Source organism: Apus apus, chromosome 2 (genome assembly GCF_020740795.1).
Source record: "Apus apus isolate bApuApu2 chromosome 2, bApuApu2.pri.cur, whole genome shotgun sequence".
Lineage (NCBI taxonomy): Eukaryota > Metazoa > Chordata > Aves > Apodiformes > Apodidae > Apus > Apus apus.
Window position 1 is genome coordinate 90,032,122 of NC_067283.1, and position 26,379 is coordinate 90,058,500.

The following is a 26,379-nucleotide window of genomic DNA, read 5'->3' on the forward strand; positions in this document are numbered from 1 at the left end:
GACACAGCATTGGTATATTAGAGACCTCTGACCTTAAGCAGATGTTACTACTTTAGTCATATGGGCAAGCCAAAGGAAAGGTCAGAGCTCAGTTATATATACTTAAATTATAGTTATTTTACTATACATGTACGTATGTGATATTTTTGTTTGGAGGTTTACAGGAAGAGGTCACCTGTTAAAATTTACCAGGTTGGGATTGAGCTTCATTCTGATAGAAGGTGGTGTTTTAAGGGATGTGACATTGAGGGTTGTTTTTGGTTTTGTTTTTGTTTTTTTTTGTTTGGTTGGGTTTTTTTGGTCATGGAATGCATGGGAGGTTGCTATATTACCTAAGTTATGCACTGACATCTCTAGGGTTGCCTGGGGTGGACATCCACACAGACTTTGTTTCCCTCAAAATAACTGTCATCTTCATGAAATATGCTCGTGTCTGATCCTAGCCTTTGGCAACAGTCTCGAGTAGGAAAATATTCTTCCAGTTCAGGAGACTGAGGCTTGCATTTGCTGCAGATCATTCTTAGTGCAGGTAGGGAAGCTGCAGCTCATGGAGTTAATTGTACTGCATTTTACTGGTGCACTGCTGTGATTATTTATGGTCTTTCTCCTTTCCTTTATCTGAGACCATAATTTTTATTTTGTAATATTGCCTGAAGCCACCAGGTTATCCAAATAACTTGCCAGCCAAACCTCAAAACATCCCCCATTCCTAAAGATTCTTTCACCCTCCACCAGTACCACCACCAAACTACCTTTTTTTTTCAGGGGGGAAAAAACCCCAACTTCAAATCATCTTGCAATTGCTAATGCAGGGAACAGTTCTAATTAAAATAAAAGGACAACTGAGCAACAAAATTAAGTCTAGTTTGAAAGAAAATGGATAGAAACAAGTTCCTGTGTGAAAATGCACCTTTTTCTTACATCGTGTTGTTTAAGCTGACTGCTGAATTTTAATTGAGTAATTGAACTCTGGGCTTTGTGCTTATAATACCAGGAGAGCAGCAAGAGCTATGGTAAGAATTTCTCACGTTTAAGTCAGAGACCTATTAAAGCTTAAGTAGCAGCTTGGTAACACTGTAGTACCATCTTAATTATAAGAACAGCTGCAGGGATTCCTGACAATTTACACCCATGAATTTATTGAAACAAAGGCTGCTTTGAGTTGTTTAATAAAAGCACCTGCCTTTAACCAATGGCTGAAAGATACCTATAGGTTGTGAGAGGCACTTCTTCAGCTGTAAACTTTCCTATTCACTACAAAAGTGTATACAGTGTCAGTATGACCCCCACAACGCACATGAAAGTTTTCTGTATGTATGACCTCAGCATTGAATAGTGTTCATGAAAGAGTGTAGTTGCAGCAGTTGGTGTGTTGAAGCTAATTCCCTCCATCGCCCTGTACAAAGTGTGGACTTCTTGGTCCTCCTGGGCTTGGAGCTCAGGCAGAAGCCCAGGTAAGAGCTGCTGAGCTGCTGCCGAGCTACAGCTGCCCTTTGGCTTTCCTCCAGTCTGTGCTTTGTGGTGCTCTTCACAGAGATAGGGAAGAGAAACTTGGCTCACTTGTAAAAGGTTTGTTGCTTTGTGATACATACTTTTGGGAGGAGAAAATCCTTAAAACTCTGAAAACTGCAGGAGTTGGCAGCTCAATTTCTCCTTTTACCAAGACTCTATTTTTTTTTTGCTTTATCCACGCTCCCTTTGTGTAATGGGGCTGGAAAGTACCTGAGCAAGTTAAGGGCAAACACTGGTATTTTCTGGATCTGTCCCAGGCCTTTAAAGGAGCCAAGCAAATTGTATTGGGTTGAGATTTTTTTTAATTGCACTTTTTGGCATAGTCCCATGGGGCTGGATTCTGTAAGACTCAAAGCTGAGGATTTAGACCTCGATTTTCCTTCTAATACAATAAATATAACTTAAAATAAAACAAAACAAACCCAAACAAATGAAACATTAATAAAAAGGACAGTGAAAGAGGTAAGGAAAGCATGTAAAACATAACAGTAAGTTGACAGGTGTTAAAAAGAAGATGGACCAAGCTGGGCAAACCTCACTGCAAGAACAAGAACAGTACTGAGGGAATCCAGACTTGGCAGCAGCAGAGGTTAAAGTTTAAAGAAAAATAGATTAATTACAGAGAAGAGATGCAGCAGTTCACTTACAGTTGATACAGTATGGCATCTGTTCCCATCACAGGTGGAAGGCTCTACAGCTTGGCAAAAAGATGCACAGAGATTACACTAGGCATTGTTTCTGTGTGGCACTAGACCATATCCAAATTACATGGGGCATTACAATATTTAGATCAAAGCTTTGAAGCTGAAAGGGCATCCAAACCTTCTTGTACCTAACAAAAAAAAAAAAAGTAATCCTTGTAGAAGCTTTGACACAGTATTCATTTGGGGGCAGGGAGAGAAAACTTCTGAAATAAAAAGTGAGGTTTGCATTGCTTGAAAGTGAAATTTCAGTCTTGTGTGTTGTTAAAAGCCACTTCAAAAGGATGAAACTGCATTGCATGCTCTTTTTTTTGTAGAGTGGTTATTAGTAACCTGATATGACAGTGACTTAGCTTCTTTGTATGATATGTGAGTCAACAGCAAGTGTGTGCTATGAGTTGGCCATACAATGTTCACCATTACTAGTACTACTGAGTATAAATCATTTAAGTTCCAGAATTTTTTGAGCTGAAATTAAATGTGTTTAAAAATCACTCATATTCTAAATGTCTATTTGCTTCTTAGTTCATGCACCTCACATTCTTAATATCAAAGGAATAGAAGCTGAAGCCATAGTTTTTGTTCTTTCATAAGAGCATAAAGCATCACAGTTCCACCTAACAAATGAGATCCATGGATGGAGGGGAGCTTTTGACTTCCCAAACCCCTTGCCAATATAAAACTGTCCCTCAGTGTCCAAGGTTCTTATTAAGAAGAAAATTGTAACTGAGGATTTGTTTAGGCATAGCAAGCAACTCTTAAGCTTTTCTCTGTAGTTTGGCTTTTCAAGAGGGTCTTGCTAGTTTGATTTGTAGAGTAGCAAGTGATTTTTGATGTAGACAAAAAATAAAGAAACCTTAGGGGGGGAAATGGCAAGTTGACGCTAGATAGGTCCTTTTAACAGTTTGCAAGTCTCAATTTTTGTGTTAGCCTTTACAAAGACATATCTTTATATATTTACTGTAACCTGGCAATCTTGAGGCAAAAATCCATCTTCTGGGCCAAATTGGAAGAGTCCAAAATTTTGCTTTAAAATGGAAGGCAGTCACAATCTGCAGGGACTGCTACACTCTTCTGTGAAACAAATGTTAAAGTTGGAAGGATCAAAGCAATGTGTTTATATGACAATGTCACTGGTATCTATTAACTGCCTGTAAACACTCTGTACTTTAAATATTTTATAACTACATGAAGGGATTGGTGTTCTGGGTGCTATGGTTTTATGCAGCATATCTGCCAAATGGCTATTATACTTTCAGTTTCAGATTATATTTTGCCTAGAAATGTAATTATCAGCACACACAATTTTTTAGATAAAGCATTTACACCAGGAGGGAAAAGCAAATGTATTAATTAATTCCTAGTGTGTCTTCACTTGTTGGTCCCCTTTTTGTTGTTTGGGTCATCAAAACACTTAGCGGTGCATGAGAATAATCTGATTTAATGACAAGAACAAAGAACCAGCTCTCTGTTTTCCGAAGTTGCAACAGATGTAGAGAATAAATTATAAACAATTTTCTAAACACAATGTATAGATTTATAGCAGTGACAACTTGATCTTGAATGAGAAATAGAGCAGGTACATACTAAATGGAGCAGTTTGTGCTAACCATATGCAGGGTCATCCATTAGCAATACTTTATCTGATTAGTATTGTTAATGAAAGGGCTTATCCAGCGATTTTGTAAAAGCAAATCTGCTGTAGATCATGATTTTTTGTCAATATAGTCATCAAGCCTATCATGGTTAAGACAGCCTGGCTATTAACCTACTAGAGAGAACTGGGCAGAAAGTGATAGCAAGCAGTCAGTGAAATGGAGACCCCTCCATTTATTTTCCTTTGATGTATAACATTGCCCCCTGCACTGCTACCTTTTCCATCATTCCACTGGACAAGACAAATGATTTCAGCATCTTTCTTTACTCAACTTCTAATATATTCAGTGGCTTGATTGTGATAATTTATTATACTTTTGATTTCATATTCATCAGGGTCTTGATAAATGAAAAGGTAGTGCTGAAAGGGCATGTTTCTGGAACAGATGGAAGTACCATAGTTCTACCATAGATTATTTAAAGATGTGTAGAGTAGGAAGCAAATAAAAAATTAGTCTTCTCCCTGAAAAGAATGATTTTGAGAATGGAATATCCTGTGTTAACTTTGAAGATTATCTATCTAATATTTCAATTTTATGAAGTGCTTTTCAGTTATTTTAGTATTTCTGACAACTATCACACATTTAATGGTCTGTCTTAATTATAAATAGTATGTTTAGATATTCACAATTAGCGTAACTTTGATCAATTAGAATTTGTGTAGAAATCAGTTCAATTAGGTAATACTTTGTTTAGAGTTGACGTTTTGAGATTCTTTTTGAAGCCACTTTTCTGTTAAAATATAGTGGATTTTTTTTTTATTTTTAATAACTTGCAGCAAAAAATCTTCTGTTTAGGGGTAAGATACATATTTTTAAGCAAAACAAGTTTTCCTATGTTATTTGCCTAACTCTGTGGCAAAAACATTTTTAATTTAAGATGCCGATATGTTTTAAAAGCTGTTATGAGTTTAAATTCACTGGAAAATAATCTTGAGAGGGCCTGCAGTGGCTTGTGTGCAGGGCAAAAAACGCATGAAGTAGCTGTGTTACCACAGAGCAGTGAAACCACAGCACTTTTCTTGGCGTTGAGAATGATTCTAGCACTGTACTGTGTGTGCAGCTCCCATGGCAGACCCCAGCAGCAGGAAATCAGCTGTTTGTTGCCATGGTTGTGGAGCTGCACCATTAACTTGGAATATCTTCTCAAGTCAAACCTATTCCTTTGGAAATATTTTAGATTTTATATAATTCTTGCTCAGACAAGGTTGACATCTGACTATAAGAGGTGGTTGTATTTGTTTTCCTAAAATTATAACTGAGCTGACCTACTTAATTTTCTTTTAAATAGCCTTTTAGGTATTGAAGGCTTCCAACAGTGGTGTTTTTTTTTTTTCCTTTTCTCTCTTTATTGCACACAATTGCTTTCATTTGTTCTTGTCTTTCTAATTTGGCTTGCATTTCTTTGATTCTTTGTCCCTTTCTTTATTTCCACATTTTCCTAAGTTTTGCTTGAAACAGGGCTTTATATCCCAGGATTTAGGTGCATATGAATCTGTTCTTCCCTGTTCACCTGCCTGCCTCTTTCACACCTTAGGTAGGGATAGGGTGTAAAATCTGAAAGATATGAACAAAAGTTTTCTGATGGTAAATGCATGTAATTGTCTAATATGACCACAACTTTATCACAATTCTTGAATTCTTGCACGACCTGAAAAACACTGAGGGCTGTAAAAACTCACAAAAAGAGCACAACGTGCAATTTTTGGGAAGGAGGATGAAAAGTTCGTATCTTGGGCCCATTTGCAAGATTAGGACATAGCCAGAGAACAAAAGTCACACTGAGAATAGAGTTGAAGATGGCATCTCGTTCAAGGATTGTGTCATTGGCAAGATGGTAGAGCCCTTGGTGTGTTCACAGAAAGAGGCAGCAGGATGGTCTATTGTGCTTTGTCCCTGATCTACTTGAACTTGCTGATCGTTACAAAAAATGTCAGAAGGAAAGTCAAAATACAGGAAATGTCTATGCATGGGGGAGGTAAATCAGTAATATCAGCACAGTAGTCCAATTTCTTGATGCGGTTACTTGGGAAATAAGATGCAGAAGGTAAAAACATAAAGTGCCCATGGCAGATCTTTTCTGAAAATCATGGAGGAGGTGAGGATTATTCTCATAAGTAATGATTGGAAGGGTCAGACAAAAACTAAACATCAAACTCTTGGAGAAAAAGCTTCTGACTGACTTTGCAGAAAGCAGTTGGATGGCCAGTGTACTGAATAAAAGACCTGACCTAAAAGAAGACACTAAAGCCTTCAGTGAAGGCAGGAAGTTCTGCAAGAAGTAGAAGCTAGACTACAGCAGGTAAAAAAACGGAAATTGAGAGTTTCAGATGCTATTTGTAAAAATCCTTGTGGGAAGGGAGATATCCAGACAGTTGCCATGCTATGTAATGGGGCAGAAGAACAAGGGATTTGAGGATAAAAAAGTGGAAAAGGGGGATGATCTACAGTCATATGCACAAGGGCAAAGAAAGCAAAATAATGCAAGTGTAAACCGAGAAGAGGTCATTCATGGCCTGGAAATATCAAGGACTTCCAGTGATAGGGAGTGAGGAGGAGGGTTTGATGTTATATTTTGGCTGAGACCAGAAGGTGACAGAAGAAGGTTAAAATGGCACCAAGAGGGATCATGTTATTGCTGTGTGGGAACAAAGTAAAATTAAAGATTAGTCTGGCAGTGTGGAAGAATTGAAACAATGCTCTTGAATGAAGACAGGAGGCTGATGAAGTGTCTGATGAAGAAGTGGAAGACCAAGTAGTCAAAAATCAGTTAGTTGTGAAGAAGGAAAGGAAGGAGTTGGTGGATCGTAGATAACAGCAACATGGAAGGGAGATGCAAGTAGAACTGGATGTGACACTAAATAAACCTTAAAAAAAATTAAAATCTAACAGAGCTCCAAACTAGAGAACTTTTGGGAAAGGAATGTTTTCAGTGGGCAAGAAATCAAGAAAGGGAGCCAGGAGACCTGCAGGGTTAGAGAGGGAACTGCTGAGCAAATGCAAGTTGAAGAGGAGAGTCTAGAGATCATGGAAGCATTTACAGATCATGGAAGGAGGGGCTGGCCACTTGGGAGGAATATAAGACTGTTGTTAGAGGATGTAGGGAAGCAACTAGGAAAGCTAAGGCCTCCTTGAAATTAAATCTTCCAAGAGAAGTCAAGGACAACAGGAAGTGCTTCTTGAAATACATTGCAAACAAAACTAACACTAGAGGCAATATAGGCTGATTACTGAATGAGGTGGGTGCCCTGGTGTAGAGGATACAAAGAAGGGTGAGTTACTGAATGCCTTCTTTTTCTCTGTCTACACTGCTGGAGACTGTCCTCAGGAGCCCCAGATCCCTAAAGCCCCAGAAGAAGTCAGGATAAAGGAGGAGTTTGCTGTGGTAGATGAGGATTGAGTTAGGGATCAGTTAAGCAATCTGGACATCCATAAATCGATGGGTTGTGATGGGATACACCTGCAGGTGAGGAGGGAACTGGTGGAGGTCATGGCTAGGCCACTCTCCATCATCTTTGTTAAGTCGTGGGCAACAGGAGAGGTGCCTGAGGACTGGAGGAGAGCAAATGTCACTCCAGTCTACAGAAAGGGCAAGAAGGAGGAGCTGGGTAACTATAAACCAGTCAGCGTCACCTCCATCCTTAGAAAGGTGATGGAACTGCTTATCCTTGGCTCTGTCTCTGGGCGTATCAAGGAGAAGAGGGTCATTAGGAACAGTCAGCATGGTTTTACCAAGGGGAAGTCATATTTGACCAACCTGATAGCTTCTTATGAGGACATAACCGGGTGGATAGGTGATGATAGTGCAGTGGATGTAGTTTATCTTGATTTCAGTAAAGCATTTGACATTGTCTCCCATAGCATCCTCGCAGCTAAACTGAGGAAGTGTGGTCTGGCTGGTTTGGTAGGGAAGTGGATTGTGAACTAGTTAAAGGAAGAAGTTAGAGAATTGTGATCAGTGGAACAGAGTCTAGTTGGAGGCCTGTATCTAGTGGTGTCCCTCAGAGGTCAGTACTGGGACCAGTACTATTCAATATATTCATAAATGTCCTGGATGAGGGAACAGAGTGCAGTGTCATCAAGTTTGCTGATCACACTAAACTGGGAGGAGTGGCTGACACACCAGAAGGCTGTGCTGCCATTCAGCAAGATCTAGACAGGCTGGGGAGTTGGGTGGGGAGAAATTTAATGAAATACAACATTGGCAAGTGTAGAGTCTTGCATCTGGGAAAGCACAAACCCATGTACCAGTAGAGGTTGGGGACTGATGTGTTGGAGAGCAGCGTAGGGGAAAGGGACCTGGGTGTCCTGGTGGACAGGAGGATGACCATGAGCCAGCAATGTGCCCTTGTGGCCAAGAAGGCCAATGGCATCCTGGGGTGTATTAGAAAGGGTGTGGTTAGTAGGTCAAGAGAGGTTCTCCTCCCCCTCTATTCTGCCTTGGTGAGGCCGCATCTGGAATATTGTGTCCAGTTCTGAGCCCCTCAGTTCCAGAAGGACAGGGAACTGCTTGAAAGAGTCCAGCGCAGAGCCACAAAGATGATGAAGGGAGTGGAACATCTCCCGTATGAGGAAAGGCTGAGGGAGCTGGGTCTCTAGCTTGGAGGAGACTGAGGGGCAACCTCATCAATGTTTACAAATACGTAAAGGGTGAGTGTCAGAAGGATGGAGCCAGGCTTTTCTCAGTGATGTCTAGCGATAGGACAAGGGGCAATGGGTGCAAACTGGAACATAGGACGTTCCACTTAAACATAAGGAAAAGCTTCTTTACTGTGAGAGTGACAGAGCACTGGAACAGGCTGCCCAGAGAGGTTGTGGAGTCTCCTTCTATGGAGACATTCAAAACCCACCTGGACACGTTCCTGTGTGATGTGCTCTAGGTGATCCTGCTCTGGCAGGGGGGTTGGACTAGATGATCTTTCGAGGTCCCTTCCAACCCCTGTGATTCTGTGATTCTGTGAAAGGTAGCTAGGATAGTCCAATAACCACCTGACTATGTGAGCAGAGGAAAAGAGAATGGTATGGAGAAGGAGAAATTGCCCAGGAAGTATAATTAAAGGAGTAATTTCAGAATAAAGAATCTTGTTCTCTAAAGGGAATGATGAAAAGGGGAGTTGTAAGGAGGCTGTGGCTGGTTATGGTAATTTTAAATACAGAGTTTCTGAAAAATAAGAGCAGAGGGAGAAGCAAAGTAAGAGGCTGAAACAGGAGATAAGCAGGTAGGAATAATGTTACTCAAGGCCCTGAGGTACTGCCAAAACTGGGGTGGGAAGTAGAAGGTGGACATGGCAGGAGGGTTACTCCTGGGGGAAAATATCACCAGAGGCAGAGGTGGTGATGTGGGATCATAGGGTTGCTGGGAGGGGGAAATGAAGAGCGAATAAACAAAGATGATCAGAGGTAGCAAATAGGAAACAAAGAGAAATTAACAGGAAAAAAAACAAGGGAGAAGGGCAAATGTAACTAGCGTAGGGAAAAGAAAAAAGAGACAGATGCTAAGAGGCAGTAAGGGATGTGGTGAGAGCCCTAGGAGAACAGCAGATGGATGGGATTTTTTAAAAAACAAACAACAACAAAATGCCAAAGAAAAACCCCACAAACAAAAAGAGCCCACCAACCCCAGACTCTGACAAAATAAAGCAACTAAACCAACAAAACTCCTTAATGCCATCCAGGGAATTAGTGGACTTAATCCACCTTCAAGAAAAATTTCACCAAGAGCGAGGAATTCAGGCTAATGGCTAAAATGTTGTAAATAGTTGTAAACTGCATGGCTGGATCCTCAGATACTGTAAAGTAGAATGTAGCTCTCCACTGAATTCTTAACCCATCACAACTCTCCCTATGTTACCAGTGCATGAGGACTTTGCTGGAGCCTTAAAACTGAAAAGCAGCAAACCCAAGTTTATATGCTGCAGGTGTGCACAGTAATTATACTCCTGCACAAATGCCTTTTTTATCTCAGCCTCTTGTATCTAGTATCTTTGTGTCTTTTCTGTGTTTAGTTTTATATCTGACCACTTGCAACCATAGTTGCCAAGTGGGTTGTCTGAAGAACTATCTACGTGGTGAGAATTTTACACACACAGAATATCCTTGCACTTGGAGTTACCTAAGATCTAGTTGATGGGTCACACTCGACTTTCATCTGGTTATAATCAAATCGGTATATATCAGCTCAGTCAGAACAGTGCAGAATTGCAGCAACCAGTGTGCTTTTGATGGCTGTGCTCTGAATTTGCACCTTTGTCCTGCAGCACAGAATCCAACCGTTTGATGTGCATGAATATTATGGGAAAAGAGAAGAGTTTTTCTCAGTGGATTAATTACTTGTTTCTTGTTAGGAGCACTCAAATGCTAACTTCCTCTATTATCTTTGTATAGTAAACATAAGGGACTGAAAGTGACATAGCAATCACCCAAATTATATACAGAATACAGCACAGTAGCAGTGACACCAATGCATCCTGTAATGTATGCTTAAATATCCTGATGCCATATTTGACTTAGAAGAGATTCTTGTTTTGTTACTGGGAATGACAAGTGTGCACTTCTTCTCCCTACACAGCATTGAGACTGAACAAGGTACTGAACGGAATATGTTTTAAGTGGCCATATTTTATATTAAAACTTGATTAAATTCATTCTGTAGGCCACTTCAATGTGATTCATAATTGTATTATTCTTCCAGTAACTGAGGTAATAAGAAGAATGTCACATTCTGTGGACTGCTTTTAATGGAGTATATATTACAGCTCTGTGCTGCTCTATTCAGCAATCCTCACTTAGGAAAGGAATTTAGACCTAAATGGCAGCTTAGAGCTGTAAAACTTGGTGGGTCACACTCTTCCTGCTCATGCATAAGCTTCATTTGGTATAATGGAAATTGGTGCAAGATAAAGTTCAGTGCAGGATTTGAAAAGAAATGAGGGTGGTGATAAAGCTTCCTTGTGTTATTAAACTTTATTCATACACGCTCTTCATTATTGCAAGGCAGTGGGGCACTGTACCATCGTGGTTGACCTCCTCTGTGACTTACTTTCAGCTCATCTCCTTCAATAGGAGTGAATGAACCTGGGTCTCTGGGGCAGTTTGTTTCATTGCAGCAGAGCTAGCAATAAAATTTCATAGCCTTCCCTTAGAGAATTCAGCTCCTTGTGTGCTGGTATTGCTGTGTGGCTTTGTGTTTTCAGCCATCTAATGCAGTTCTGCTTTTAATTAGTGCTTTTAAAAGAACAAAGGAGGAAAAATCTTGGTGAGGCTAGTAAACAACTAAGAACAAGGTAAGCAGTCAGCACGTGTGTGTCAGGAGTCGTGTGTTGTGGCTTCTCCATGGTGCAGGTTATAGTAATGTATGTTGAATTAACAATTCACAGTTCGTTATTTGATGTCAAATGGCCTAAAAATCACATCAACATACTGTTGTAACCATGCTAAAAGCGTCAGAAAAAAAGTTAGTGACCTTGTCCTTAGAAACCTTGAAATGGCATTGGATCAGCAGCTGACTTTGGCCAAGCTCTCTTGTAAAAACACCCCTTGGCAACATTGCAACATGTGAATAAACAGTAAGTGTCATTGTAATAACAACACAAAGGTTGGATATAAAAATAAAAGCAAGGGTAAAAATTGCTGACCTGAGGCCCAGTCCTTAATCACAGAAGTTAAGTGACTTTTCAGTTTAGTTCAAATCAAGCACTATGTCAGGCTGACTGGGATTAGTATTTTTTCTGGTCCCACTCATATTTACTCTCACTACCACGTTACGGTGATCACTTCACACTGCGATCAGCAATTAGTAGCTCTAGTACATGTGAGTCACCTTTAACTGATACCGAAAGTGCAAATGTTTAGGTTTAGTGAGTTTTCTTTTCACCTCAGCAGCAGATTAAATTCTTGCGATAACGAAACCGTCTCATTGTGTTAGCCAGTGCCTCACGTGGCCGTGTCTCTTCTTGTTGGGCTAGGCTCTAAATTTGGGATGTCACCGAATTCATTAATACATGGAAATGATTCATTTAAGGGAGGTTTCTTTCCCCTCTGTACATGCTTGCTAATTAGCAGATGAATTTTGATGTTCTAATTGATCTGCTGCGGAGAGACAGCTGTGTGCCCCAGCTGTCCTCCGCTCCGGTGGGCCTCCTCTGCAGAAGGGAGGAAGCAGCCCTGCTTCTGACAAATTGATTTAACTAGAGAGCACTGCCTTGGGGGAGTCGTACACGGCGCTGTCGCTGCAGATGATTGCAGCCTTTGCGGACTGCAAACACTGGAGCGCTGTAATTGCCCAACAATGTCCTTTCCGTTGCTTTGCTGAAGTTGGATGTTTCATGCCTCACCAAGCTTTCCAGTCCCCCTCCTGCCCCTGGTGTGGAGATGCTGTCTTCTGCCTGACTGCCATTTTAGGAAAAAAAAATCAGGCACTTGAGAATGGGCTTTAAATTGTACTTAATATGCTAATAGTAAATAAATGTGCTCTCTTGGTCACCTATCAAAGTATTTGTGTTTAACTCATAGGGAAGTATTCTCTAATTGTATTGTATTCAGCAGGTAGTCACTGCTACAAACCGTTTAACAGTAATGTTAGTGCCTCACAGTTCTTCCCTGTGGCATGCCACATGTGTACAACAATGGCTGGGGTGTCCTTTAAGCCTTTTCTCTTTCAATTGCAAATGTGAACTTTTAAGGCTTCATGTCCAGTTATACCCTTTTTTGTCAAACCTGGTAAATACTTGGACATAACAGGTGCTTTTCTACAAAAACGACAACTGTGGCCCCAGAAATGTACAACTATCTAATTAATCTTTCATGCCACCTTCCCTCATGAATGGATTTACAAGCTGTATGCTGCATCATTGCCACTTTCTGGAGGCCATTGATTTAGCCTGAATATACCTCTGGGGGAAAAAAAGCATTACAAAAAGTGCATTCATGGACTCTAATGTGTGTGCCACACCATTACCTTTCTGAATATCTGATAGATAACCAAGCACATCAAATGCATGTATGGGTGTGCAGATTTATAGACTAGTAATAAGTAGCAGCTGTTTCAGAGGTCCACAGGTTTTGCATGCAGAGGACGTACAGTATTCCTGAGAAATGGCTACCCAATGTGTTTACAGAAATATAATGTCGCTTTAGTATTATTGCTTCTGTTATCATTAATTTGTTTATTTTCTGTATGCTTCTCTTTGTGTAAATGTATTCAAATGATGGGCAGTCAGCAGAAAGTAAAAAAGATGGAGGTTTATACCTTGCTTTTTGAGGCAAAAACAAGGAAAATACATATGCAGGTATTAAGCCATAAGGCTGCTAAAAATTTTGTCAAATTGACCATGTGTTCGAAGGTAAGTGATGGTGACTATAATTTTTCAGAAAGCTGCCTTTCTGTATTACACAGAGTTATAGTCCCAGAGCGCAGCAGAAAAAGGGGAAAAAATAAAAGTCAGGATTCCATCAATTTTCTTTCCCATTTTTCTCCACCTTTGCACGCATGGACAGAACAATATGGGTTAAGCTTAAGTGAACAGTATTTAGTAAAGGTGACTTACTTCTTTTAAGTCAGACAATTTCCTTAATGGGTTGTGCTTTTCTCAAAAACCCTGTTATGGCTTACATGTCTTCAGAATAAATACCCCTCTCTTAGGGTCAGTCCCTGTACCACATGTTGCCATGATGGTTATTTCCATCCTTCAGTAGCCTGTTTTGTTTTCTTTGTTTTATTTCAAGTGAGATATAATGTAAGTAATTAGGAAATTTTTCCTCAGAGAATGACAGAAGCATATATTGCATCATGAGTAACATGCTTTGTGGTTGAAATTAGTGCTTATTTGTCATGTTATTTAATTTTATAGCAGCATCTGAGGACTTCCTGAATACTACTTGGTGATCCTGCATGAGATTTGGGGGCAACCTGAACTATTTTAATCTTTGGCAGCATGAAAGTGATGCACGGTGGAGAATTACCAGTAGGACTGGATTATGCTGAGCTCATTTGTGAACCCCTAATGGGAAAAAAAGCATTCCTAGGCATAGGTGTGCATCCCACCACTGTATGTTGCAGCCCTAAGGGGTGTGGAAGGTGTGTTCTCCTGACACATCTGGTATCTCTTAAATGAGATTGCTCCTTGGGGGCTTCTGTGCCAATGGCTGTGCCTGCAGGTGGCTATGTATCACGACTGCTGCTCCACTGGACTGGGAACAGGATCGACACTGTACCTGCTCGCCTTCATCCAGTTTTCTTCTGCAGGGTACTACCGTGCCAACCTGCTTGTAGCTTCCTGCCAGCTTTGCAGTTACTGCTGGTAACAGAAAGCAACATGCCACAGTGGATGGAAAAAACAAAGTCATGCCTCTTCTCTAAACTGTGTTGTGAGGCAAGTCCTTTTTATGCCAGCAAGGCATAAATGAGTAAGGCAGGGACACCCTTTGTCACATTGCTCAGGTTGAAGGTTCTCACACTCTGATAACATCTGGTTATATGGGTACTGTGTGCTATATGTGCCCCTCAGGCCTGTTCACTGGCTTAAGGTCTTTGCATTATAAGGTATTATTTGTTCCAGAAAGTACTCCAGGTCTTGGGGCCTCTGTGAAGAGTCAGATGTAGATCACACTAAACGTGCAACTCTTGTCTTTTTCATTGTGTTACCTCAGAGGGGAAAACATCGGGGAAAACATTTGTCATTAACACAGTGAACAGGTGCCCTGTAGAACTCTTTAGCCCATATTCCAGATTCTGTGGCTGGGTAAAGCCATTTATCCCCTCAAGTCCCTTCCTTCTTTCCGTTCGACTTTTTGGGAGTAAAAAGCCAGCAGCTACCTCCAGCTGCTGCCAAACCTCCCTTTGCTCAAAAGTATTAATAATAACTAACAAGGTAAGCTGTTTCAAAGGAATGCTGTTGGAACGTGGGCGATTTTTGACCACTTTAAGGATTCATTTGCTGGACTGGGATTTTTCCCCCAAACCAAGATGGTTCATACATTGAACATTTTAAGCTGTCACCTCATCTGTGAGGTACTACTTTACTAGCAGCTTTTAAGGCAGAGTACTAAACACTGCCCATCTTTGCATACATCTATGCCAAAATGTTTAGCTTTTGTATATCAGAGGAGTGTTTATTCCAACATATATTGTAAAGTACCATTTTTTGCTGCCTTTATTTAGTTTTGTTAGCAGCGAATATAATGCTAAAGGTTCATCTGCAATACAGCCTCCACAGTACATTATCACAGCTAAGACATTAAGGAACTGCGACTTCAAACTTGTAAATGAGTACAGACACCAAAGAGAATGCAGTGCTTAGCTCTTTTATTTTGACCACTGTAATGTAATTACTTATAGTGATTTTCCATTATGTTTCCATGACTAGCAAAGACAGAGACCTAATTGTATCTCTAGCTGTTGATACTGCAAAGTGCCTTTTAAGTCATATTAACATCCATACTTGATCTTCCTAGTGTTTTTGATATGTAGATCACAAGATACAGTTAAATTACTCAGCAAGAGCAACTGGCTGAGGTTGAATCCAAGCCACAGCATAAAAATGTATCTTGTGTGAGTTTTTTGAAAGAAGTAAAAGAAGTGGTGACCCCGTTTCTCTGGAAAGGCACTTGACCTTCATCTTTCAAAGCACTGTAAGTTCTGTGCAGCATTCTACTCTAGCTGGTATTTCAATAGCAAGATGCTAGAAATAGTCAGAAATTAATTCTTCTTCTTCTGGCTGTCCACGAAGCCATGCCTCCTTTTCTCTGGCATGGATCTAGCAGCAGTGATGAACACGTTCTGCACAACCAGGGTGGATTATTGTAACTCATTGAAGCTGAAGATGAAAGCTCCACAGAAACTCCAGCCATTGCGGAGCGCAGCAGCCTACCTCATTAGCAGGTAGCGCGCTGTGACCACACAGTGCCTGTGCTGTGCACCATCAGCTGGCATCCTGTTTGCTTCAGCAGCCAGCTGTGGGCTCTGCCCGTGTATAACGTCATCACGTTACTGGTATAGATGCTGTTCTGTCTGTGGCTTGCCACGCTAGCTTCGTGTCTCTGGTACACTGCTGGTGATCGTGTGCAGAATAAAGCTCCCTGGAGCCAGGCATGGGCAGTTTTGGCCAAAGACCTTGTCCTGGGTTTCAGAAGCAGCTACCAAAAAAGAGGTTTCATCTCAAATAGTTTGAAAGCTTCATGTTCTTTTGGAGGAACCCTTCTGCATTGACTGAATCAGAGACATTTGAAGATGTGTATGTCAGAAAAGAAGGATAGCGAAACTTGGGAACAGAGAGGAGTCCCCCTTGGAGAAGTGTGTGAACTTCCAGTACTGAAATTGCTACTCTAATAATGCAGCAAGAGGTATCACAGAAATCTCTTACGTCATGTAATACTGTAAGTAGATCTCAGCCTTGCTTTCAGGATAGGTGTCAGGTGGTCATTTACCTTCTTTAGGTAGCCCAGTTTCTACAAGAGCAGCTCCCCACAGTACACATGTTCTCCACACAAAGGTTTGAGAAGACTCAGAAGGCCAGGCAAGAGTCGGGGGGGGGGGGAAGGGTATTAGGGTAGGGCAGAGGTAGCTGCAGAAACACCACAAAGGTGGCTCTAAGAAAGAGCAGAAGGTTTTTGGACGACATACTGACAGAGGGACTTGTGAAGAAAGTGTATTGTTTGACTCCTCATGCACACAGGATGATGAAAATTTCAGCATTCAACCCTGTTACACAGCCCTGTCTTCTCAGTCTCAGAAATACCAAGCAGACTATAGAGCTGAGAAGCTGTGAGGGCAACTTCTCCGGGCTGTGGGGTGCGAAGACCAGGCCCTGCCAGCCCTTCTGCTCAGCTGAGACGGGAAGCTGTGCTGCAGGTGAAGGGGCTCATCTCTTCCCCTCTGCTCTGTGGACAACCACAGTACTTAACACTGCTTCTGCTAGAAGAGATCCCTAAAAGTCACCTAGTTCTGTTAGGATGGAGAATTATTTATAGTTATGTTACCTCTTGTGGGATTTTCCTCTTAAAAATCTGCAGCAAGGGGGATTGCAGTAGTCCGTTTCTATGCTTAGTGGGTCTTCTAGTTAGAAGGTCTGTCCTCTTATTTTCATGTAATCATTCTGTTTTTCTGGTTTTTTTTAACTGCAAGTTAAACCAGTAATTCTTTGTCCAGACATGGAGAAAAACAGCACTGTCCTCATTTACAAGAACATTTTCCTCCCAGAAAACTTTCTTCTTTTACTAAGACTAGGAAACCCCTTCCTCATCAAAGCTTTAGGAACTCTCTTAAATATCTTGCTTGCTTCTAGATTCTCTCGAGTTCCTCCACACTCCCTGCAAGTGCTCTGCTCAAGGCACCAAATGGAATTTCCTCAGTGCTGAGAGGAGGGCAATAGTTGCCTCCTGAATTTGCATATAGTACCTCTGCTACTGTGTCACAGAATGAGATTCATCTTCCACTCCTGCCCCAAACAGCCTTACATGATTGGTTCTTATGCAAGTTAAATTTGTTGTGGGTCACAGATCCCCAAGGGTTTCTGTGGAGTTTGGGTATTTTGGGTTTCTTCTTGATTTCTCGTTATAGCCCACTGTGCACCTCTTGTACCAAAAATGAAGGTTGTGCATCTAAGGACATCTGACTTCATTGTGAACTTTTTGTTCAGTAGTCCTCTGAATTTTGGTGTATTGTTAAGGTCAGAAAGGGGTAGTAATAATTATTCATAAGGTACAGTGGTCTTAATGTGGTGAATAACACTGTCATTACAGCACCTGGCTTTAAAGTTGGTGAGAAGGATTGATTCTAGTGTTTTGTGCAGACATCCATGGGACATATTAGCAGAGTAGAAATAAACGAGGGTCAGCTGTTGTTTTCCATGTGAAGCCAACAGTGGCAGCAAGTCAGACAGCCTCACAGAGGCCAAAGCAAATTCTATGTGTTTCTTGCTGAAATAAGTGGCATGCCCTGCAATGCAGGGCACGTCTTCATCTGACCTAGGACACCGTGCTTTTAGCAGCATTCAGCTCTGCAATTTATACAGGCGCTCATATTTCACTTTCTCCAGTTAATCCTAATAACCAGCTTTTAGAAGAACATGACAACATAACACATGGGTGGTAAAACTGCTCATAAACCATAATAACACTGCCAAAAAAGATTAGATAGATAGATGTACTATGCTTATTGTGACATTGGCTGATTAGGAGGTATAGCTACTTATTACAGCCATTACCTTGGTGACTTGGAAGTAGACTGAAGCTGTTACTTGAAAAACAGGTTATAAGTCCAAATTTAAAGCAATTGTGTACTTACAACATGTAAGAGATATAATTATGTTTGTAATTCTGTTCTTCAGTGTGCAGATGGTAATTTTGTTCATTTATGGTTGCACACTGATAATGTTTTCAGTACAACCACTGTTGGCAGGACTAAGTGTGTGTTGACAGCGAGTAGGCAGTCTGTAATACATGGTTATCATTTAGTTGATAGGGTTGTGACGGGATGAAAACCATCCAGAAAAATAAGTTCAAATTATTCCTTACGGTAGCACCAAGACAGGCTTCCTTTTTCTGTACATGTGCATTCCTGCATTTTATTTTTTACTTTTTTCTTTTGTGAAGAGGTTTTTTTTCTTTTTTCCTTCTCATTTGGAAACTTTTATGTTAGCTTTATTTTCGGTGTAGGCAGAGTAGAGTTGGGCAACTGCGGGTTTGTGCCCTCAGGAATAAAATCTAGTTTCCACTCAAAGTAATTTGAAGTTTTCTATTGGCTTTTAGGGGTTCATATATTAGTGTATGCTTGTGGATGCATATATGAAAGAGACATAAAGAAAAAACAGCTACTAGAGGTACCCTTTTGATTTCCCATTTTCCCAGGGTTATCCAACAGATGTTTGAGGGCAATTAACATGAAATTTTCAACAGCTACTCCACTTTTTCAGGATGGAAGAGAAACAGATAAATATGCAGATCAAGTCTGTAAAGTGCTTTTAAGATATTGAAGTTAGGTGTTAGAGAGTCAATTCACTATTTGGGATTCCCAATTCTAGAATTGTGTGGCATTCTCATTTCAATTGAATTAAGTAGGTGCAAAAGGGGAAAGACATAGTTACATATCAAGTTCAAGATGCATAATAAGCATCCTGTATTGTTATTTGTTTGTTAGGCAGTACCATGAGTTTTGTAATGTATTAAGGGAAAAGGGCATAGTACAATATTCTACGTATAATAATATATATATCAAATATATTACATACTATATAAGTTATATGCAAGCATACATCTTAAAAATACTGCATATTACATCTCTATATATGTATGTTTATAGGTTCAAAATTCTGTATAATATACACAGAATTTATGACAGGAAATACAGATGCCATGGAATGTATTGTCTTAGGATGGCCAAAAAGGTTTAAATTCTCAGAATAAGTGAAAAAGCTCAGTCTGAGCTGTGAGATTATGCTTTAGCAACTCAAACAAGATTTTGCCAAAAGCATTGTAGCCCCAGAGCCACATAAAGCAAATATCGTTAAAAGAAGGTCTAATTCAGCATCAAGAAAAGCCCTATTTTCTGTTGTTTTATTGGGTTTTCTTTGGGGTTTTTTAGTTGTTGTTTTTTTTTTTTGTCTTTTCTACATCAGTAAGTTTATGAAAGCAGTATTATGGCTAAATGAGTGTATTTTATCTCATTTTTCCGTGGTTATGGTAGGAGGGAATTACTCACAGAGCCCTTTGTATCCTGTTAGGGCCATCCTAAAGGATCTTCCCTTTTTCCTGTAACTCCTGAGATGCAGCACTGATGTGAACGGACCCTCCTCCATGTGAGGCTGTGAGTGTCACTTTGAGAAAATATGCTTTATTAATTGCATTGCACACAAACATGTTCAGTAATGTATGCATAATGTTTAGTAACCTATAGCTTGAAAGACACAGATTAACCTGTTTCTTTCCTGCTGTCTTTCCACTTCTACTTTTCTCATCTGTGAAGACCGTAAGCCTGCCAAGGCAACAGGTTCTGTCTTCTGCTCTGTAAATAACCTAATACAGTTGTTGGTAATGTAAATGTAAGGAATATTACAGATCATCCATGTTAGCATGAGGGATGTATTCAGCATATAAAGAAAACTAATTGTCTCTGCGATGGTGAATGTGATTACAAAAGAATATGTGGTTGTTCATGGGACATCAGGCTTTTTGGCTGCTCTATTCCAGATGAGTTAATAAGTCCTTTATTAGGTATTATTAACACCAATTGATGACATTGTTCATAGATGTTAACCATTCCACAAATGGATGGAGATTGTCGCTGGCAGGCATGAATTCCATCACAGTTCAGTGCCTTTTTAATATTTAAAAGATAATTTGGGCTCTGATGATTTGTGTTTTGTTGGGGTTTTATGCTGGTTTTTTTTGTTGGGTTTTTTTTTTGTGGGTTTTTTTTAATAAGGCAGCAAAATCTGTGAGTCAAAAAATCCATGAAGTAACCTAAAATAACATTCTGAGAATATATATAAAGGAAACAAATGTTTGTTAATTTTGTAACCAAAAGTAAAGAATTCTTTAAATTCAGTGTGGTTAAACATATTAATATGATCAATAGCCCACAAAAATACATCTGTTTTTAGGTCTGTAGGCAGACTTGCCTTTCCCCGCCCCTTAGTTATTTAATTATTGATGAAAGGCTGTTGATACTTTCTTACATTGTTAAAGCTCTGGGCAAATACTTTAGTACAATCCTTGTTCTTCCACCAAGCAGGAAGATGTCTGTCCATCCTAGAGCCTCCTGAAAGCCAAGACACCTGCCTGGCGTGTAAGCCATCCTGTAAAGTAGCATCTTTAGAAGACAGAAGCCACAATCCTCCTAGCTGATCCTCAGGTGTTTTTGCTCCTCTCATTTACCCGTCTTCTCAACTTAGGACCAAAATAATGCTTTCTTCCTGCCCTGCTGCTTCTCCTTCCTTGTTGCCTCTTTCTTGAAGAGCAAAATCTCTTTTTCAGACTAGATGTTCAAACATCTGGCTGGTTGTGACTTTGATTGCAGGGAAGAAGGATGTGGCCTGATAAAATATGCAGGATGTGATAATCTGTGTTTAGACTGTCGAAAGAGATATGGCTGACTTTGAAACAGTCAGCAATAGTGGCTTTGACAGCCTCTGGGGCCTGAAAAAGTTCTCTGAGAAATCCTGATGACTGATTATTAAAAGATGAATTTCATGAGACAGCTCTGTCTCCCTCTCCAAATATCAGGAACAGATGCATTGTGAATACAATTTTCCCTGGAATGGTATGGGGAAAAAGTTATCATGTAGATCTAGAGTTTCCAGTAGCATGTTTATTTCACATATAATCATTAGCAACCATCTCTTGCACTGTAGGTTGTTTTGTATGGCAGTAAAAGGGAAATGTTGAAAAGCAGTTTCTCAGGTGCTTTCTTAACTGTTAGCCACCGGCTAATAATAGTAACAGTTTTTGTGTAACTTATCAACACTAACCTCATGAATAAAATTTTAAATATTGGTAGCAACTAATCTGAATTGTATGTTAGTGACCAGGTAACATGTATAACCTTACATAGCTAACAAATTAAGTTAGCAGGCCAATATATTACATGTACTACCTTGGAACAGCCTTGGAACAGCTCTGCCTTTGCTACAAATGTTGTTTAATAAATGGGGCTTTGCAAGCAGAGAGGGCTGCAAGGCACCTCAAAAGGTCATCTAGTGCAAACCCACTGCCATAAGCATCAGCTTTCCTTAATAATGCCCTAAAGGTCATCATGTTCCACTTTTTTTTAAGAACTTGGTCCCTGCTGTGGTCTACACTTTGTTGCCCTTATGAAGAGTATGGGAGTGGCAATCCCATTTTGTTGTACAATAGTGAGAACACACTCTGCAGCTATGGCAAGAAGGTGCAGGGAGAGGAATAGTTGCTTGGATACATCAGACCAGACTTGGATTTACTGGGGAAGGGAGGGAGATGATGTTTTGGGGGTTCACAGGTTTGGATTTACTGTGTCTTGTGACAGGAGAATGTTAACAGCCCTTTTCCTCCTACTTCCTAGAGCTGGGCTGAGCAGTTCTGTCAAGCTGTAAACAGGCATCAGACATGATAACCAACACCTCAGCCTCCACCTGCTGAGCAGTAAGCAGCCTAATTCAGACCTCAAAGCACTAGTTATGCTCAATTAGCACTTTCCTCTGCTCCTCAATAACAGAAGGGCATAGGCACTCTGCCAGAGCCCCACTGTTACGGGATGTTAGGGCAAGGCTGGTGTGTCTGAATGGAGCAGGTTCATCTCCTGCTCAAGTGCTTGTGGTGTGAAGTTGTCTGGACTACTAATGCAATAAGTTCATTTAACAGAAAAAAAAAAAATAATAATCCAGTAGGCAGTGGAGAATGGGATATAACCTGCTTTCCCTCAGTTGGGCTGATGGGGACTTACAGTGAGGGCTGCTGTACCGTGGGGAGGAGGGCAGAGCAGTGACCACAGTGTTGCATGTATGTGGTTCTTCAGGCTTTGTGGCTCTGCGTTGGAGAGGCAGCAACGCTCCTCTCTTCTAATGCACATCAGCAGTGAGTGGTCATAGGTAAACCAAAGGAGTTGTCCTCTGCATTGTGGTGGTGCCTACAGATGCTTTGTGGATTAGGACTGTGTGGTGGTTTGACACTTAGGGAAACTTCAGCAGCTGCAGTAGCATGCAGATTGTGCAAGAGGCTGTGTTGCCTTCAGGGAACACCCCTTCTCAGTTCACAGTACCTTGTGAGAGTGCCTAGTCTCCCCTCATGACCTTCCTGCTACTGGTTGTTCCTCATCACAAGACTCAGCCAGGTTTGTGTCATGTGAACAGGCCAAAAGTTAATTTGGGATGTCTGTAAATGCGCTACTTGGCAAGGATGGACGTGCAGTGCAGGTGACCAATGGAGGTACTAAGGATTGAGAGGCTGTGGAGAGGACTGTGGTTCAGACTCTGTCCTCTATTCCTCTGTGAGTCAAATTCCTCAAGGCAAATGCAGTGAACTGCTTCAGTCAGCTGCTTGCTGTACCACAGGCTAATTTCTGTTTGAGTGCATGATGTATGAGTAACTAACTAATGTCTTTCATGAAGAATTTGTGCATTGCCATGGAAAAGAAAGGAATCTGGAGCCTCCAGCTGAGGGGAGACTTACTCCCTTCCTCCTTGATAAGGCTTCAGGAATGCTCAGCAGTAAGAGAGGGCATTGCTCTCACCCACTTATGCACTTAGGCTTTGTACACGATCAGATACTCTAAGTAGTCTGTCTCTATCTCTCAGATGGGCAAAGCTTGCCTAATTGAAAAAGTAATACTGGAAGGAAACAATACAGAAATAACGATAGAAATTTAATCAGAGTGCATCTCGATCGTTATACTCAATAGAAGGGCAAAATTAATATGAACTATTTTGTTGTGTTGGTTTTTTTCCTGGAAATACAGTTTTGCACAAGTGACTTCCAGCCTTTCATTTTCTATAAAAGTCTTTTGTTCATAGTTCTGCCTTCTCAGATAATTCCTGTTGCTCTTTCAGCCTTGGTGGTTTCTATACACTTGGTCGTGAATTAGTGTGTGTTAAAAAAAATTGTATGGGCAGGCTGTCTTTAGTATTTAAGAGGTTTTTATTCCCTTCAGAATCTAAGTGACCTGTAATAGTTAACATGTTTCTTTCAAAGACTCTAGAGAGGAGCAATCAATCAACTTGTGAAATAGAGAAAGGAATTTATTTGCCCAAGATCAAGAAAAATCCTTTAGGAGAGGAGATGTGAAGCAAGGTCTCTCTTACAGACCAGTCTGGTAATACGTGTCTTAGACCGGCCACTGTCTCTGATAAAGGCAGTCAGAAGCATTCAAAGGGGTGTTTAATTTTGGCAATTGCAAAGGTCACTTCTTGGAAGCTGGCATGGTCTGTGTGGCTTATTTGTTTATCTTTTTATTCACCATTTACTTTTATTCACAACACTTTTTTTTTTTTTCTATCATTCTTTATATGAAATGTCAGCACTTCTTCCAAAGGAAGGGTTAAATTCGGTAGAAAGGTCCATAGTAGTTTTCATAAATATAACAAAAGTAAGATCAGATCCCCCAGTAGATGTATATCACAGGGGTTCCTGAGGGTTGCATTTGAAGTAAGTTGCAGCCTTATTCCAAACCTTTGTTGCATTTTCTCTTTGTAAAGAGCTAGCATTGCAAAATATTGGTTTTTCAGTGGATATATGATGGGCTTGTAGCTGTCTAGACCTGTTAAATACTGATGGTTGTCCCAAAGGCATCACCCAAGAACCTGCCAGCCCAGCAAGTTGCACACTTGGTAGGTTTTGCAGCGCTTTTTGCTTGGTTCAGTGAATCCAAGGTGTATGGGGATGCCCTGAGCTTTCAGAGCACTGCCTGCATATTGGCTGCAGGACATCATGGTGGAGGAATGGTAAAGAGAAAAAAGGCCCCAGCAAGAGTTAACATGAGCTGAAGCTGGGGTGGAGCACAGCTTCTTGGGGGCAGGAGAGGACTGAGGGGGGTTGAAGCTGTTTGACATTACAATCAGCTTCTAGTAATCTGTTAGGCAATTTTTAGATTACAGTAGTTCTCAGAATATTTGCCCTAGCCCTTTTTCTGTGCTTATTCAAAGTACTGCTAATGTTTTAATTCCCACTCCAAGGGAACATAAAGTGAATAAACAAGGAAATGTGTGGAGTTGTGTAAAATTATAATCTGCCTGTTTGTTTTTTCCAGCTGCTGAGTAAATCCTCTGTGGTTTATGCTGCAGAGGTCAATGCTCTGTAGTAGAAAATGACTGGTTACATGTCAGTATTCTCCAAGAGTTCATCTCAATTACTGGATTTGTCAAACATGACAAGCCTGGATGACCGTGTGGTGAAAATAGCACACAGTTTGACTATTAAAGTAATTGGAGCATTGACATTTAACCGAACTGCAAGAGAATTGCAGTAATAAGTCTGAGGAGCACAACTTCAAGGAAACCAGAGAATATTTTCCTAAAATCTCTAGTGAAACTCACGCTTTCTTGTGGTTTGATAAATTTGAATTTCAATATCTTTTAAATTGAAATTACAAGATTAAAAGGAACAGATAAATGCTTCTTGCTGCTTTTTTTGGGGAGAAGTACTAATATTTGTATAGTTGGAAATTCTATTAATTTTATATACACCCTGATGCAATTTTATTATTGTTACACGCTATGTATTATGTCCTTTTAATGGCCTTAAAAGTTACTTACACTATATAGTTAAAAATCTATGTATGTATACACATGTATGTGGAGGTCATCATATGCTGAGCATCACAGGATTATGTTATAAATGTGTCAATTGTTTACTGGCTCTCTGCTTGCTACTCTATGTTGTTAGATGGCTGCTTCTGGGCTTTCAAGCCTGAGAAGTGGGACTTAAAATTAATTGCTTTAGTAAATGCCAAAAAGCTTTTCTAAAATAATTTAAAAGTCATTTACTTGGATTCATCTGCAATTAGATATTTGGGGTTTTTTAATAAATTATTTCTGATTGTAAATGCTGTGTGACTTTGGAGAACAGTATAACTATCAGTGACTTGGGATAATTTAGATTTTTACTTATGGATCTGAATGGATTCGACAGTCACCAAAATTGTGTTCCAGACAATGGCTTAAGCTCCAGCCTTTTCCAAACTCTCTGGATTAGGGACAGAAACAATAACAATGACATTAGTCTGAGTGGGGTTTATCCTCAGATGAATTACCTACAATTTTACACATTAATTTTACCTTATCTGAACTTTAAAATACACTATCATCCAACAGTGGGAGCAAGTCTTCATGTGGAAACTGGAATCTCCTATTCTTGGTGAAGTAAACCAGACAGATAGTAAAATAATTCCAAAAGAGAAGGGCAAGAGTAGTGTAGAGAAAATGATATGTCTTAAATATCTTAATTACATTAATTAATAAGTATATTCTCTGCAAAGGAGGTTAGGGGTACAGAGTGTGATTTGCCACTTCTGCAGTCACATATTAATTATTGTGTTATTACAGGTCTGTAGAGCAGTACTTTTAATCTGTTACTTGCCTTAACTTGCTTAAGTCCCATCCCTGCAGAGCAATTGAACATTATGTTTAAATACATCTCCCTTGTGTAAAAGTAAGCATATGTTTTAAATCCGTTTGAGTTTAGTGAGACTTATGGACATAGGTAAGCCTTTTGCTCAGTAGAAATAAACCTCAGTGTAAATGTAACTGTTTTACTGAATTTGGGACTTGAGGGATCCAAAGCCATGCTTAGTCACAGCCTCAGTACAAAGTTTGGGCAGCCTTCTCCAAGGACAGAGTTTCCAAAATTTCCCTATTGAGAAAATAAAGGAAAAATCAAGGAAATAAAGCAGATGTTTGGATACTGTGAAAATTAAATATTTGTTAGGACCATAGCAATATCCTGGAAAAAACAGAAGGTGCAGGTGAGAGTTGTTTCAGTTCCTGAATTACATCCTGTGAGTCTGTATAGGGGGCAGGATGACAGACTTGCAGACTGTTCATGTTCAACTT

At 40.2% G+C, this 26,379-nt stretch overlaps 1 protein-coding gene across 22 annotated transcripts in view; it reads left to right on the forward strand.

Annotated features, from left to right (window-relative positions):
- The window catches only part of LOC127381903 (poly(rC)-binding protein 3-like), a 504,833-nt gene that overhangs the window by 372,468 nt on the left and 105,986 nt on the right, over positions 1–26,379 (forward strand). The window contains exon 5 of one of the 22 annotated variants that reach the window (XM_051612852.1): positions 19,585–19,667. The exons of the other annotated variants lie outside the window; for them this stretch is intronic. The gene's annotated coding sequence lies outside the window, so the exon portion shown is untranslated. The remainder of the gene's footprint in view (positions 1–19,584; positions 19,668–26,379) is intronic. 22 annotated transcript variants of the gene reach the window in all.